Raw genomic sequence first — 18,096 nt, forward strand, 5'->3', positions numbered from 1 at the left:
CAGAATACACTACGGACACACACACACACTGACAGAATACACTACGGACACACACACATACTGACAGAATACACTACGGACACACACACACTGACAGAATACACTACGGACACACACACACTGACAGAATACACTACGGACACACACACACACTGACAGAATACACTACGGACACACATACTGACAGAATACACTACGGACGCACACACACACACTGACAGAATACACTACGGACACACACACTGACAAAATACACTACGGACACACACACACTGACAGAATACACTACGGACACACACACTGACAGAATACACTACGGACACACACACTGACAGAATACACTACGGACACACACACACTGACAGAATACACTCGACGACACACACACACTGACAGCTCTGGCCCTAGTACAGGAATTAAAAATAATTTCTGTCCCGTCTTGTCAGTTAATTTCCTGTACTGTCCTGATCCTGCAACAGAGCTATAACCCCGGAACTTTCCTGTCCCTTCCCGATAACAATCACTCCCGTCCTGTCCCTTCCCGATAACAATCACTCCCGTCCTGTGCTCATTTTTGTGCGCAGAAATATGTAGGCTATTGTGTTTGTTTAGGAAATATTACAAATATTTTTCAAATCGAATCAAATTGTATTTGTCACTTGCACCGAATACAACAGGTAATGCTTACTTACTTACAAGCCCTTTACCAACAATGCAGTTTTAAGAAAAATAAGTGTTAAGTGAAAAAATTGATAAGTAAAAAATAGGTAGAGTTAAAGTGACTCTGCATAGATAATAAACAGAGAGTAGCAGCAGCGTAAAACAGAGGGTAGCCATTTGCAAATAGTCTGGGTAGCCATTTGATTAGCTGTTCAGGAGTCTTATGGCTTGGGGGTAAAAGCTGTTAAGAAGCCTTTTGGACCTAGACTTGCTGTGCGGTAGCAGAGAGAACAGTCTATGACTAGGGTGGCTGGAGTCTTTGACAATTTTTAGGGCCTTCATCTGACACTGCCTGGTATAGAGGTCCTGGATGGCAGGAAGCTTGGCCCCAGTGATGTACTGGGCCCTACACACTACCCTCTGTAGTGCCTTGCGGTCGGAGGCCGAGCAGTTGCCATACCAGGCGGTGACGCAACCAGTCAGGATGCTCTCGATGGTGCAGCTGTAGAACTTTTTGTGGAGTAATGCAATATGCGACTGTGATATGTGGTTGTCTTACCTACCTTAGTTAAATGCACTGACTGTAGGCCTAAGTATCTCTGGATAAGAGCGTATTCAGAACGACCTAAATGTAGATTGATTAAAAGCTGGATGAGGACAGACAGTACAGGTATAGAACTGTAGCCTACAGCTGAGCCCTGCCACATAGAAACATTTACAACACATTAACATAAAGAGAACCTGAGCGGCATTACTGCATACATCATCCCATCTTTATTTCACTCTTCACCTGAGATGCACACGTTTAGTTATGTACGCAAACAATTGAGCTTGACGGTAAAGTTGTTGTGAGTAGAGCAGCTATGCCACAGGCCGTTTGTCCCGCACTTCAGTTGGTAGCCTATTTGATTAAACCGCAGCATTTTTTACAAGCTGTGTACTGGGTTCCTTCAATGTCAAAGGCAACTCCATCAAATGTAGCTAAAACATCGCTCTTTCCTTGGCTCTAATGTTAATATTAGTGATGGGTCCTTGGCTGCAACAAGATGTTGCAATTCCTCATCATTTAGCCTACCAACGTAGGTTGGCATCTGAGGTAGCCTAGTGACAGGCTACAACTGGGTCGAGGCGCGAGAATGAGCCGACAGAAGGGGGAGGGGGGAAATTACCCTTTTTTAAATGTATTTTTATTAAGGCAACTATATTAGGCCTAACCTAAACAGATTTTGGGGGGGATGAAATACTCCACACATGACATATTTCCGCGCAAAAAATTCAGTTTATAATTATTCCTGTACTGCCCGTTCCTGTGGATTGTTGATTCAGTCCCATCCTGTCTCGAACTTGACTCTAGAGCTTCACTCCCATTCCTGCCAGAATCCCGCGGGACCCACAAGACCCGCATGAGTCCCGCTCCTGTGTCAACCTCTGGGCCCTACATCACCCTCTATCTCTCTCTGTATTCCTCTTATAGTTCCATCTCCATGGATCTCGCACACTAAACCTCTCTCTTCCCCTAAATCTCTAGTTCACTCCCTCCCTCTCCTTTCCTCCTTCTATCCCTTCCCCTCCCTCCCTCCTTCCCTCTCTCTCTCCCCCTCCCTCCATCCCTCCCTCCCCCCTCCTTCCCTCTCTCTCCCCCCTCCCTCCCTCCCCTCTCTCACCTCTTCATGCTGACCCAGGAGGTGTCGAAGATGCCCATGAGTCGCAGCACCCCCTCCAGGATGTCTCTGATAACATCAGGAGGCATCCTCAGGGAGCGGATCTCTGATAGAGACTCTGGCTTGATGTTCCCCACAGCTCGCTTAGCCTCATCCACCAGGGGCTACACACACACACACACACACACACACACACAGGTTAAACAAAGGTCAGGCGTGTGTATGTGTCTGTGACTTGATGTTCTCTACAGCACGCTCTGCCTTATCCAGGTTAATTGTAGGCCAGCTATGCTGTCGCCCTACAGACAAGCCCTGTGTTTGTTTGTGTTTGTGTATCCAGTATCCTCCAAAACAACAGCTAAAGCAACAGCTAAAACAACAGGTAAAACAACAGGTAAAACAACAGCTAAAACAACAGCTAAAACAACAGGTGAAACAACAGCTGAAACAACAGGTGAAACAACAGCTAAAACAACAGCTGAAACAACAGCTAAAACAACAGCTAAAACAACAGCTGAAACAACAGCTGAAACAACAGGTGAAACAACAGCTAAAACAACAGAGGTAAAACAGAAACAACAGCTAAAATAACAGAGGTAAAGCAACAGCTAAAACAACAGCTAAAACAACAGCTGAAACAACAGAGGTAAAACAACAGCTAAAACAACAGCTGAAACAACAGCTAAAACAACAGCTAAAACAACAGCTAAAACAACAGCTAAAACAACCGCTAAAAACAACAGGTAAAACAACAGCTAAAACAACAGGCAAAACAACAGCTAAAACAACAGCTAAAACAACAGCTAAAACAATAGCTGAAACAACAGCTGAAACAACAGCTGAAACAACAGCTGAAACAACACAGGTAAAACAGAAACAACAGCTAAAATAACAGAGGTAAAACAACAGCTAAAACAACAGCTAAAACAACAGCTGAAACAACAGGTGAAACAACAGGTGAAACAATAGCTGAAACAACAGGTAAAACAACAGCTGAAACAATAGCTGAAACAATAGCTAAAACAACAGCTAAACAACAGGTAAAACAACAGCTAAAACAACAGCTAAAACAACAGCTAAAACAATAGCTGAAACAACAGCTGAAACAACAGCTGAAACAATAGCTGAAACAACACAGGTAAAACAGAAACAACAGCTAAAATAACAGAGGTAAAACAACAGCTAAAACAACAGCTAAAACAACAGCTGAAACAACAGGTGAAACAATAGCTGAAACAACAGGTAAAACAACAGCTGAAACAATAGCTGAAACAACACAGGTAAAACAGAAACAACAGCTAAAATAACAGAGGTAAAGCAACAGCTAAAACAACAGGTAAAACAACAGCTAAAACAACAGGTAAAACAACAGCTAAAACAACAGGTAAAACAACAGCTAAAACAACAGGTAAAACAACAGGTAAAACAACAGCTGAAACAACAGGTGAAACAACCGCTGAAACAACAGAGGTAAAACAGAAACAACAGCTAAAATAACAGAGGTAAAGCAACAGCTAAAACAACAGGTAAAGCAACAGCTAAAACAACAGGTAAAACAACAGGTAAAACAACAGCTAAAACAACAGGTGAAACAACAGCTGAAACAACAGGTAAAACAACAGGTAAAACAACAGCTAAAACAACAGGTAAAACAACAGCTAAAACAACAGGTAAAACAACAGGTAAAACAACAGCTAAAACAACCGCTAAAACAACAGCTAAAACAACAGCTGAAACAACAGCTAAAACAACAGCTAAAACAACCGCTAAAACAACAGGTAAAACAACAGCTAAAACAACAGCTAAAACAACAGCTAAACAACAGCTAAAACAACAGCTGAAACAACAGGTGAAGCAACCGCTAAAACAACCACTAAAATGACAGCTAAAACGACAGGTGAAACAACAGCTGAAACAATAGCTAAAACAACAGCTAAAACAACAGCTGAAACAACAGCTGAAACAACAGGTAAAACAACAGCTAAAACAACAGCTGAAACAACAGGTAAAACAACAGCTAAAACAACAGCTGAAACAACAGCTAAAATAACAGCTGAAACAACAGCTAAAACAACAGAGGTAAAACAACAGCTAAAACAACAGATCATTCAGAGATGTGAATGTGGGGACATGTGTTGGGTGCTGTATGGATATGTTTTCACCTGCACTTCTCTCAGCTCGTCATCTATTTTCCCCTTCCTCTCTTCACACTTAGACACCTCCTGAGCAATTCTCCCTTTGATTTTCTCCATCTCAGTCTTCTGGTCACTGGCATTCTGAAACCCAGAGCAGAGAGGGGAGGGGAGGTGAGGAAGTGATATAGAGTCCATTCTGGCTCAGGTGAAACATTAATGGAAAGAGGCGATAGAGGGAGGGAGACTGATGGGTAATGAAAAGTCATCGGAATAAAAAAAATATATCACATTTCTACCAACTCCCCTCCTCCACCTCCTCCCCATCCCTCCACCTCCTCCCCATCCCTCCACCTCCTCCCCATCCCTCCACCTCCCCTCCACCTCCTCCCCATCCCTCCACCTCCTCCCCATCCCTCCACCTCCTCCCCATCCCTCCACCTCCCCTCCACCTCCTCCCCATCCCTCCACCTCCACTCCTCCCACCTTCTCCCCATCCCTCCACCTCCTCCCCATCCCTCCACCTCCCTCCTCCTCCTCCACCTTCTCCCCATCCCTCCACCTCCTCCACCTCCCTCCACCTCCTCCCATCCTCCACCTCCTCCCCATCCCTCCACCTCCCCTCCACCTCCTCCCCATCCCCTCCACCTCCCCTCCACCTCCTCCCCATCCCTCCACCTCCCCTCCTCCTCCTCCCCATCCCTCCACCTCCCCTCCTCCACCACCCCATCCCTCCACCTCCCCTCCACCACCCCATCCCTCCACCTCCCCTCCACCACCCCATCCCTCCACCACCCCATCCCTCCACCTCCCCATCCCTCCTCCCCTCCAACTCCCTGTCTCCTGTCTGCAGCTACATGGGGAGAGTTGTTCCTGCCCACAAGGACGCATCTGCCTCCTAATTATCACTCCACAAACTCACACCCCTCATCCACTGACAGCTCAAATGATGTCCCTCCCTCTCTCTCTCTCCCTCCATCTCTGTGACTGAGGAGAGAGATGGGGAGATATCTCCACTAATGAGCAGAGCTTTCCCCAATCCATCTACCCATCAGGGAGAAGGGGAAAGGGGAGGAAACAGAGAAAACATTAGCTATGAAGTATGAGGACACAGACTCACACCATGCGGTAGAGCGCAGCAGGTAGAGAGAAGGGGCATAGGTACCTTAGCCTGAAGGAGATGGAAGTCCCTGTGGGGACCCCTGTCCCAGTCTATCACTGCCACATCACCAGCCATCCCAGACAACACACACACAAACACATCTCCGGGATCTGAGGCTGGCGGGCCATGCACAGTGGGCTTATGACTAATCAGGGTGAATTAGGGGAGGGAAAATGAATAGCTGTCCGAGACAGAGAAGAGTGTGTGTGAGAAAGAGAGAGAGAGAGAGACAGGGAGACAGAGACAGAGAGACAGCGAGAGAGAGAGAGAGAGGAGAGAGAGAGACAGAGAGACAGCGAGAGACAGAGAGACAGCGAGAGAGAGAGAGACAGAGACAGAGACAGAGAGAGAGAGAGACAGAGACAGAGAGACAGCGAGAGAGAGAGAGAGACAGAGAGAGAGAGACAGAGACAGAGACAGAGACAGACAGAGAGACAGAGAGACAGAGAGAGCACAGAGAGAGACAGAGACAGAGAGACAGCAGGAGAGAGAGAGAGAGAGAGAGAGAGAGAGAGAGTGGAGAGACAGAGAGAGACAGAGACAGAGACAGAGAGAGAGAGAGAGAGAGAGAGAGAGAGAGAGAGAGAGAGAGACAGACAGACAGACAGAGAGACAGACAGAGAGAGACAGAGACATAGAGAGAGACAGAGAGAGAGACATAGAGAGAGAGAGACAGAGAGAGACAGAGAGAGAGACATAGAGAGAGAGAGAGACAGAGAGAGACAGAGAGAGAGAGAGAGCGAGACAGAGAGAGAGAGAGAGAGAGACAGAGACAGAGACAGAGACAGAGACAGAGACAGAGACAGAGACATAGAGAGAGAGAGACATAGAGAGAGACAGAGAGAGAGAGAGAGAGAGACAGAGACATAGAGAGAGAGACAGAGAGAGAGAGACATAGAGAGAGACATAGAGAGAGAGAGAGAGAGAGAGAGAGAGAGACAGAGACAGAGACAGAGAGACAGCGAGAGAGAGAGAGACAGAGAGAGAGAGACAGAGACAGAGACAGAGACAGACAGAGAGACAGAGAGACAGAGAGAGCACAGAGAGAGACAGAGACAGAGAGACAGCGAGAGAGAGAGAGAGAGAGAGAGAGAGACAGTGAGAGACAGAGAGAGACAGAGACAGAGACAGAGACAGAGAGAGAGAGAGAGAGAGAGAGAGAGAGAGAGAGAGAGAGAGAGAGAGAGAGAGAGAGACAGACAGACAGAGAGACAGACAGAGAGAGACAGAGACATAGAGAGAGACAGAGAGAGAGACATAGAGAGAGAGAGACAGAGAGAGACAGAGAGAGAGAGAGAGAGAGACATAGAGAGAGAGAGAGAGAGAGAGAGAGAGAGACAGACAGACAGACAGACAGACAGAGAGAGACAGAGACATAGAGAGAGACATAGAGAGAGAGAGACAGAGAGAGACAGAGAGAGAGACATATAGAGAGAGAGACAGAGAGAGACAGAGAGAGAGAGAGAGAGCGAGACAGAGAGAGAGAGAGAGAGAGAGAGAGAGAGAGAGAGAGAGAGAGAGAGAGAGAGAGAGAGAGAGAGAGACAGAGACAGAGACAGAGACATAGAGAGAGACATAGAGAGAGACAGAGAGAGAGAGAGAGAGAGACAGAGACATAGAGAGAGAGACAGAGAGAGAGAGACATAGAGAGAGACAGAGAGAGAGAGAGAGAGAGAGAGAGAGAGAGAGAGAGAGAGAGAGAGAGAGAGAGAGAGAGAGAGAGAGAGAGAGAGAGAGAGAGAGAGAGAGACAGAGACAGAGACAGAGACAGAGACAGAGACAGAGAGAGACATAGAGAGAGACAGAGAGAGAGAGAGAGAGAGAGACATAGAGAGAGAGAGAGAGAGAGAGAGACAGAGACATAGAGAGAGAGACAGAGCGAGAGAGACAGAGAGAGACAGAGAGAGAGAGAGACATAGAGAGAGAGAGAGAGAGAGAGAGAGAGAGAGAGAGAGAGAGAGAGAGAGAGAGAGAGAGAGACAGTGAGAGAGAGAGACAGAGAGAGAGAGACATAGAGAGAGAGAGAGACAGAGAGACAGAGAGAGAGAGAGAGAGAGAGAGAGAGAGAGAGAGAGAGAGAGAGAGAGAGAGAGAGACATAGAGAGAGAGAGAGAGAGAGACAGAGAGACAGAGAGAGAGAGAGAGAGAGAGAGAGAGAGAGAGAGAGAGAGAGAGAGACAGAGAGACAGAGAGAGAGAGAGAGAGAGAGAGAGAGAGAGAGACAGAGACAGAGAGAGAGAGACAGAGAGAGAGAGAGAGAGAGAGACTGAAAGGAGCTGTTATTAGAATCTGCTCAGCAGTTGTCACGGAAACGGCTTGGCGAATCGGACAACCAGGCCTGTCCACCGCAGGCTAAAAGAGGTGTCAAAAGAGACTCGTCACGCTCCACACACACACGTACGCACAAAGACAGCTCATGCTCAGAGAAACAACTATACACAAATGTACAGGCACACTCCAATGCTCAACTCACCCCGGCCCACACACACACACACACACACACACACACACACACACCTGCATAGAGGTGGTGATCTCCTGCAGGGCTGAGTCTGCCTCCTGCTGTTTGGTCCTCAGCAGAGTGCTCTGCTCAGCGGCCCGCCTCTTCAGCTCATCCACCAACGCCTTCGCTTCGTTCAGCTTAGACACGCCCGCCTGGGGGGGGAAAGCCAATCACATCAGATGTCACAATTAGGTCTCATGATATGAACAAGTTACAGTTAACACATACAGTACCAGTCAAAAGTTTGGACACACCTACTCATTCAAGGGTTTTTCTTTATTTTTACTATTTTCTACATTGTAGAATATTAATGAAGACATCAAAACTATGAAATAACACATATGGAATCATGTAGTAACCAAAAAAGTGTTAAACAAATCAAAATATATTTTATATTTGAGATTCTTCAAATAGCCACCCTTTGCCTTGATGACAGCTTTGCACACTCTTGGCATTCTCTCAACCAGTTTAATGAGGTAGTCACCTGGAATTCATTTCAATTAACAGGTGTGCCTTGTTCAAAGTTAATTTGTGGAATTTCTTTCCTTCTTAATGCGTTTGCGCCAATCAGTTGTGTTGTGACAAGGTAGGGGGGGTATACAGAAGATAGACCTATTTGGTAAAAGACCAAGTCCATATTATGGCAAGAACAGCTCAAATAAGCATAGAGAAACGACAGTCCATCATTACTTTTAGACATGAAGGTCAGTCAATATGGAACATTTCAAGAACTTTGAAAGTTTCTTCAAGTGCAGTTGCAAAAACCATCAAGCGCTATGATGAAACTGGCTCTCATGAGGACACGCCACAGGAAAGGAAGACCCAGAGTTACCTCTGCTGCAGAGGATAAGTTCATTAGAGTAACCAGCCTCAGAAATTGCAGCCCAAATAAATGCTTCAGAGTTCAAGTAACAGACACATCTCAACAGCAACTGTTCAGATGAGACTGCGTGAATCAGGCCTTCATGGTCGAATTGCTGCAAAGAAACCACTACTAAAGAACACCAATAAGAAGAAGAGACTTGCTTGGGCCAACAAACACGAGCAATGGACATTAGACCAGTGGAAATCTGTCCTTTGGTCTGATGAGTCCAAATTGGAGATTTTTGGTTTGTGAGATGCAAAGTAGGTGAACGGATAATCTCTGCATGTGTGGTTCCCACCGTAAAGCATGGAGGAGGAGGTGTGACGGTGTGGGGGTGCTTTGCTGGTGACACTGTCTGTGATTTATTTAGAATTCAAGGCACACTTAACCAGCATGGCTACCACAGCATTCTGCAGCGATACGCCATCCCATCTGGTTTGGGCTTAGTGGGACTATCATTTGTTTTCAACAGGACAATGACCCAGCACACCTCCAGGCTGTGTAAGGGCTATTTGAGCAAGAAGGAGCGTGATGGAGTGCTACATCAGATGACCTGGCCTCCACAATCACCTGGAAAAGCAGCCAACAAGTGCTCAGCATATGTGGGAACTCCTTCAAGACGGTTGGAAAAGCATTCCAGGTGAAGCTGGTTGAGAGAATGCCAAGAGTGTGCAAAGCTGTCATCAAGGCAAAGGGTGGCTACTTTGAAGAATCTCAAATATATTTTGATTTGTTTAACACTTTTTGGGTTACTACATGATTCCATATGTGTTATTTCATAGTTTTGATGTATTCACTATTATTCTACAATGTAGAAAATAGTAAAAATAAAGAAAAACCCTTGAATGAGTAGGTGTGTCCAAACGTTTGACTGGTTCTGTACATCTGCATATGCACAGCTGCAGGGAGTTTGTGTGTGAGTGCTAAGTGAATGCTAAGTGTGTGTATATGGTGTGTGTGTATGGTGTGTGTGTGTTACCTGTAGGTGTTGCTGTCTGAGAGTGAGCTGGCTCTGTTTGCTGCTGTAAATGGAGGTGTAGACGTGGAGGAAGGCCATGTACTGACTGGGTGTGGCTCCATACTCTCTACAAGACTCATGGATCACCAGGAAGGAGCGACACAGATCCCCCTGACCCGACGCTGGGAGGGACAACACAAACGAGACAGAACATATTCAGTTTAGAGCTACTTCTCTATAGTAGGACTATGACTGACTAGGACTCTGGTGGCAGGGATGTTTTCTCCTACCTGAACCTTTTCTCTTGTGGCCTTTCTCTCCTCCACTCTTCTCCCCCTTTCCCTCCACCTTAGCCAGCAGCATCTCAGGGATCTGACAGGAGAGCATCAACATGGGTTATGAAGAAGGAGGACAGAGCTAATCACAATATTATAACCCTGTATGATGCTGCGCTCCCATTCCTCTCCTCTCCTCTCCTCTCCTCTCCTCTCCTCTCCTCTCCTCTCACCCTCTTCATGCTGCTCTCAGACCATCCCTCCATCCACTGGACGGAACACTTGCGGTAGAGAGCCGGGTTGCTCTCACAGCTAATGGTGAAGTTAGAGTTGGTGCAGTCCATGATCAACACTATGTGTAGGTTCTGCTGGATCCCTGAGAGAGAGAGAGAGAGAGAGAGAGAGAGAGAGAGAGAGAGAGAGAGAGAGAGAGAGAGAGAGAGAGAGAGAGAGAGAGAGAGAGAGAGAGAGAGAGAGAAGAGAGAGAGAGAGAGAGAGAGAGAGAGAGAGAGAGAGAGATTGAAAGAGAGAGAGAGAGAGAGAGAGAGAGAGAGAGAGAGAGAGAGAGAGAGAGAGAGAGAGAGAGAGAGAGAGAGAGAGAGATTGAAAGGGAGAGAGAGAAATTGAAAGGGAGAGAGAACGAGACAGAGAGAGAGAGAGAGACAGAGAGTGAGAGAGAGAGAGAGAGAGAGAGCGAGAGAGAGAGAGAGAGAGAGAGAGAGTGAGAGAGAGAGAGAGAAAGATGGAGATGAAGATGAAGAGGGAGAGACACAAAGAGAAAGAAACAAAGATAAAGAGAGTGGGTAATGGCTGGTGTAATGCTGTCCTTGTCCATTTACCCCCCAGCTGAAAGGCCAGTAGTTTAGTCAGAGGAACTCAGACGGAAGAGACATCTATTGATCTGATCCTGCAGTATCTACAGAACAAACACAGCATCACAATAAACATGGGGGAGGAGAGGGATGAAGGGAGAGGAGGGGAGAGAGGGAGATGAGAGAACAGAGGATGTGTAGATCGGTCGATGTGCCCTTGAGCAAGACACTTAACCCTAATTGCTCCTGTAAGTCGCTCTGGATAAGAGCGCCTGCTAAATTACTGAAATTTCCGCTCCTCTTTTCAGTTCGCTGCAGCTAGCGACTGGAATGAGCTGCAAAAAACACTCAAACTGGACAGTTTTATCTCCATCTCTTCATTCAAAGACTCAATCATGGACACTCTTACTGACAGTCGTGGCTGCTTCGCGTGATGTATTGTTGTCTCTTCCTTCTTGCCCTTTGTGCTGTCGTCTGTGCCCAATAATGCTTGTACCATGTTTTTGTAATGCATGTTGTGCTGCTGCCATGTGGTGTTGCTACCATGTTATTGCCATGTGGTGTTGCTACCATGCTGTGTTGTCATGTGTTGCTGCCATGCTATGTTGTTGTCTTAGGTCTCTCTTTATGTAGTGGTGTCTCTCTTTATGTAGTGTTGTGGTGTCTCTCTTTATGTAGTGTTGTGGTGTCTCTATGTAGTGTTGTGGTGTCTCTCTTTATGTAGTGTTGTGGTGTCTCTCTTTATGTAGTGTTGTGGTGTCTCTATGTAGTGTTGTGGTGTCTCTCTTTGTGTAGTGTTGTGGTGTCTCTCTTTATGTAGTGTTGTGGTGTCTCTCTTTATGTAGTGTTGTGGTGTCTCTCTTTGTGTAGTGTTGTGGTGTCTCTCTTTATGTAGTGTTGTCTCTCTTTATGTAGTGTTGTGGTGTCTCTCTTTATGTAGTGTTGTGGTGTCTCTCTTTGTGTAGTGTTGTGGTGTCTCTCTTTATGTAGTGTTGTCTCTCTTTATGTAGTGTTGTGGTGTCTCTCTTTATGTAGTGTTGTGGTGTCTCTCTTTATGTAGTGTTGTGGTGTCTCTCTTTGTGTAGTGTTGTGGTGTCTCTCTTTATGTAGTGTTGTCTCTCTTTATGTAGTGTTGTGGTGTCTCTCTTTATGTAGTGTTGTGGTGTCTCTCTTTATGTAGTGTTGTGGTGTCTCTCTTTATGTAGTGTTGTGGTGTCTCTCTTGTCGTGATGTGTGTTTTGTCCTATATATATATTTTTTATCTCAGCCCCCGTCCCCGCAGGAGGCCTTTTGCCTTTTGGTAGGCCGTCATTGTAAATAAGAATTTGTTCTTAACTGACTTGCCTAGTTAAATAAAGGTTAAAAATAATAATAATAATAATATGTATTGTAAATGTAGATGAGTAGCTAGATAGATGAGTCTCTCACGGTAGGCAAAGTAGTTGAAGAGGGGTCCAGTGAATCCGTCCTGGGATGCAGGATCTTTGAGAGAGGAGAGGAGGGGCTCCAGCTCCTCTGGGGAATACAGGCCTGGAACCTCACCTACAACAAACATATAACACTGATCTCAGTATAGTACAGGCCCCAGGCCTGGAACCTTACCTACAAACACACATATAACACTGATCTCAGTACAGTACAGACCCCAGGCCAGTACCTCATCTACAACACATATAACACTGATCTCAGTACAGTACAGACCCCAGGTCAGTACCTCATCTACAACACATATAACACTGATCTCAGTACAGTACAGACCCCAGGTCAGTACCTCATCTACAACACATATAACACTGATCTCAGTACAGTATAGTAAGCTAACTACATCAACTACAACATGTCGTTTACAACACACACATCACTTTGAACTGAAACTGAGGACAGATTCAGCACCTCGCCTGGGATTTATGGTACATGGTTTTATTCATCATCTGACATTGTTTATTCCATTTGTGTGTAGTTGTTTCTATGCGACTGACCAGAGGACAGCAGGCTGTTGACCATCTCCAGGAAGGCTGGGTGGACAAACTGATAATCCTCCAGCAACAGCACCACCTGTTGGCCCTCCAGACCTGCCAGCTGCATCACCTACACAGAAGAGAACACACACACACACACACGGTTAAAACACAAGTCAGGTGTGTGAGATTTGATGTTCCCTGCAGGACGCTTTGCCTTGTCCAGCTTTGCCTTACCCACACCAGTGTTTCCCCTAGGATTTACTTTCAGCAGCGGTGGTAAAGTTAGGGGGGGAGGGGGCTTTTGCTGGAGGGGTCCGGGGGCATGCACCCCCGTGACATTGTTTTTGTAGAACGACTGTGAGAAGGTCACTTCTGGTGATTTTTTTTAACGACATTCTACTCCGAAATGAATGACAATTAAATTATGTTGACACCATCTGAAATATAATTTCCCCTTTAAAAGCATTATAACCTGTAGTCCAACTGATGCAGCATAGCAGCTTTAAATAAATAGGTTGAAGCATGAGGTTGCCCATCTGCAATTGAAAAACCCCAAAAGACTGAATGCATAAAATTCTACAAATATATCTTGTAACTTGTCATTCCAGGGTTTTTTCTGAATCAAAATGGGGCTTAGGGGTGAGCGTGGTGGGGCGTGGCAGTGGGCATGGCCAATGGCGTCCTCTCCGACTGAACATTTTAGAGGCCCTTCTCTTGGCCACAGAGACAACATTTTGCTGTTTTAAAGCTAATTTCCTGCAATTCTACATATTTTGCCATGGGGCAGAGAGAAAATGTGCTGTTTTAAAGCTAATTTCCAACAATTCTACACATTTTGCCGTGGCTTATGCCATGTTCTATGCTATCTGAGTGACTCAAACATAACAAAATGAATGCCTCATGCCATGAAATCTTATAAAAACATATATAGGTCCTTTATCTCTTCTACATACTTTATATCTGGTTTTAGTCGTTTAAGTTAACACTGAAAGCGGTTTTCCTTCCCAAAAAGTATAACAAATCAAAATGTAAAAAGTCTGCCTCTGCTAAACGAATATAGGGGAAACACTGCCCACTAAAACATTAGTTACACAGACAGACAGAAAGACAGACAGAGACAGAGGTATGGCATCTTACGGTCTTCAGGTCGTTGTTGAAGTGTTTGAGTGAGTATCCGCGGGAGATCTTGGGTGTGTAGAGTGTGTATCCATGCATGTGTGAGACCAGGCATGTGGCGGTGCGTCGGCCCACGCCGCTGCGTCCGGCTAGGAGCAGAGAGCCCCCCGGTCGACTCAGGACACGGTCCACACGAGACACAAAGTGACACACCTCCCAGAACAACAGCAGGTCCAACTCCCTGTTGTCACGACCATACAGGACCGCTCCCTACAGAGGAGAGAGATGCATTAACACACACACACACACACACACACTCACACTCTCTCCCTGTCCTACACAATACAAACACACACTGACCTTGTGTATGACCTGGCTTAGGTCGGCAAAGTCGAGGAGTCCCAGAGATTTACCGTGGAGGGGCAGGGACTGACCAGGGGCCATCACTCCCCCTCCCTCAGACGCACCCCACGTCACATAGAAACCATCTGCAGGGAGATAATACAGTTATACACACATCCATACACACACACACACACACACACACACACACACACACACACACACACCAATCCACACACACACACACACACACACACACACACACACACACACCAATCACACACACACACACCAATCCACACACACACACACACCAATCCACACACACACACACACCAATCCACACACACACACACACCAATCCACACACACACACACATCCACACACCCCCCCCCACACACACACACACACACACACCAATCCACACACACACACACACACACACCAATCCACACACACACACACCAATCCACACACACACACACACCAATCCACACACACACCAATCCACACACACACACACATCCACACCCCCCCCCACACACACACACACACACACACACACACACACCAATCCACACACACACACACACACACACACACACACACACACACACACCAATCCACACACACACACACCAATCCACACACACACACACACACCAATCCACACACACACACACACCAATCCACAAACACACACACACACACACCCCCACCCCCACACACACACACACACACACACACACACCAATCCACACACACACACACACACACACACACACACACACACACCAATCCACACACACACCCACCAATCCACACACACACACACCAATCCACACACACACACACACCAATCCACACACACACACATCCACACACCCCCACACCCCCACACACACTAACCCCACGTTACATAGAGCCCATTTACAGGACAAGACCGTACACACAGAACCCGTTTCACAGAGAAGCCAACTACAGAGAACCCGCTGTCATCCTGGTTTATACACACACTGTGCAGAGGGAGAGGAGCACTGAGATGTGTGTGTGTGTGTTACCTGTCATGTTGTCGAGTGCGTCGGAGCCCCAGTCCCCTCGTATGACGGAGGAGAGGATGTTGTCGAAGGAATGGATGTCTTTGGAGGAGACCAGTCGGTCTCTGAACAGCCTCCTGGCCTCATAGGCTACCACCTCCAACACTGAGTCTGTTATATTACAGTTCCCTACAGACACAGAGAGGAGGGGTTAACACACACACACACATATACACTGAGTGGACAAAACATTAAGAACACCTTCCTAATATGACTCCAGTGCTTCCCACAGTTATGTCAAGTTGGCTGGATGTCCTTTGGGCGGTGGACCATTCTTGATACACACGGGAAGCTGTTGAGCGTGAAAAACCCAGCAGCGCTGCAGTTCTTGGCATAAACCGGTGCGCCTGGCACCTACTACCATACCCCGTTCAAAGGCACCTAAATATTTTGTCTTGCCCATTCACCCTCTGAATGGCATACATACACAATCCATGTCTTAATTGTCTCAAGGCTTAAAAATCCTTCTTTAACCTGTCTCCTCCCGTTCATCTACACTGACTAAAGTGGATTTAACAAGTGACATCAATAAGGGATCATAGCGTTCACCTGGATTCACCTGGTCAGTCTGTCATGGAAAAATCAGGTGTTCTTAATGTTTAGTACACTCGGTGTCCACTACTACATTAGACCATACTACAAAAAGACACACGGCATCCAAACAGCTCAGTGTACACACACTCACACACCAGAGAAGAGAGTTTAAGTGATGAGAGAGGGCATTGTGACATACCGTGTAGAAAAGGTAAGCAGGACGAGGGAGGGGCAGAGAGAGTAGAGTAAAGAAACGATGAGTCGTGGGAGAAAAAAAAAAGAAGTTTGTCAGCAAACGCTTTTAATTAAAATTACTGATTGGACTCCCTATCACAGGGAGAACACATTGCAGGAGGGAGGGAGGGAGTGACAGAGGGAGAGATGAAGGAGGACAGAGAGAAGAGGATGATGAAAGAGAAAGAGACGGGTGACAGAGGCAGCAGAACAGGGGAGAGAGGATGAAAGTGATGGTGAATGCAGGAGGCAGGGAGAGGAAGAGAACTACTGACTTTCAGAGGATATTCTGAAATATCCAACAGCAGCTAGAATTAAACAGTACAGTCTAAAGTTAAGACAGTTACCAAATAATGAGAAGTCAGCAACAACCGAGAAAACCCATGCAATTAGCAGTTTTAAGTATTGCAGAAAGATATTAAACTTTTTGGTGACAACTCAAAATGGGCCCCAAAAAGATGGTGTAGTGCAGGGTTCTTCAATTCCGGTCCTGGAGGGCCGAAACACTTCTGGTTTTATTCCTACCTGGTAGTTAATTGCACTCACCTGGTGTCCCAGGTCTGAATTAGCCCCTGATTAGAAGGAGAGGATGAAAAACAGAGGTGTTTCGGCCCTCCAGGACCGGAATTGAAGAACCCTGGTGTAGTGCAAGTGTTCCCAAACTTTTTTGGCCCCTCAACCCCATTTTGGCCAATGTTTATTTGGGCTATGACAGTCTATTACAAAATCAGTCTGACAGTATTTTAGAGAGTAATTAAATCTGAAGACAGTATGGTTTGAAGTGAGTGAAATGCATCAGAAAGGTATTGGGAAGTTCAGAATAATGTTGATGATGATCTTTTTCCCCTGGTCTGATTTGGAGCCTGGTCTTGTCCACTAGGTTCTAACGGCTTGTGGTTATTGTAGAGGGAAACAGGATGTACACTACCAGTCAAAAGATTGGACACACCTACTCATTCAAGGGTTTTTCTTTATTTGTCCTATTATTTACATTGTAGAATAATAGTGAAGACATCAAAACTATGAAATAACACATATGGAATCATGTAGTAACTAAAAAAGTGTTAAACAAATCAAAATATATCTGAGATTTAAGATTCTTCAAATAGCCACCCTTTGCCTTCATGACAGCATTGCACACTTGGCATTCTCTCAACCAGCTTCACCTGGAATGCTTTTCCAACAGTCTTGAAGGAGTTCCCACATATGCTGAACACTTGTTGGCTGCTTTTCCTTCACTCTGCGGTCCAACTCATCCCAAAACAACTCAATTGGGTTGAGGTCAGGGGATTGAGGAGGCCAAGTCATCTGATGGAGCACTCCATCACTCTCCTTCTTGGTCAAATAGCCCTTACACAGCATGGAGGGGAGTTGGGTCATTGTCCTGTTGAAAAAACAATGATAGCCCCACTATGCGCAAACCAGATAGGATGAAGTATCGCTGCAGAATGCTGTGGTAGCCATGCTGGTTATGTGTGCCTTGAATTCTAAATAAATCACAGACAGTGTCACCAGCAAAGAACCCCCACACCATAACACCTCCTCCTCCATGCTTTACGGTGGGAAATACACATGCGGAGATCATCCGTTCACCCACAACGCATATCACAAAGACACAGCGGTTGGAACCAAAAATCTCCAATTAGGACACATTTCCACCGGTCCAATGATCATTGCTCGTGTTTCTTGGCCCAAGCAGGTCTCTTCTTCTTATTGGTGTCATTTAGTAGTGGTTTCTTTGCAGCAATTCGACCATGAAGGCCTGTTTCACACAGTCTCCTCT

The 18,096-nt window shown here is 46.1% G+C and overlaps 1 pseudogene; it reads right to left on the reverse strand.

The window, feature by feature from the left end:
* The window catches only part of LOC123484662, a 171,646-nt pseudogene that overhangs the window by 107,178 nt on the left and 46,372 nt on the right, over positions 1-18,096 (reverse strand).

The sequence above is a fragment of the Coregonus clupeaformis genome, unplaced genomic scaffold (assembly GCF_020615455.1).
Source record: "Coregonus clupeaformis isolate EN_2021a unplaced genomic scaffold, ASM2061545v1 scaf0401, whole genome shotgun sequence".
NCBI lineage: Eukaryota > Metazoa > Chordata > Actinopteri > Salmoniformes > Salmonidae > Coregonus > Coregonus clupeaformis.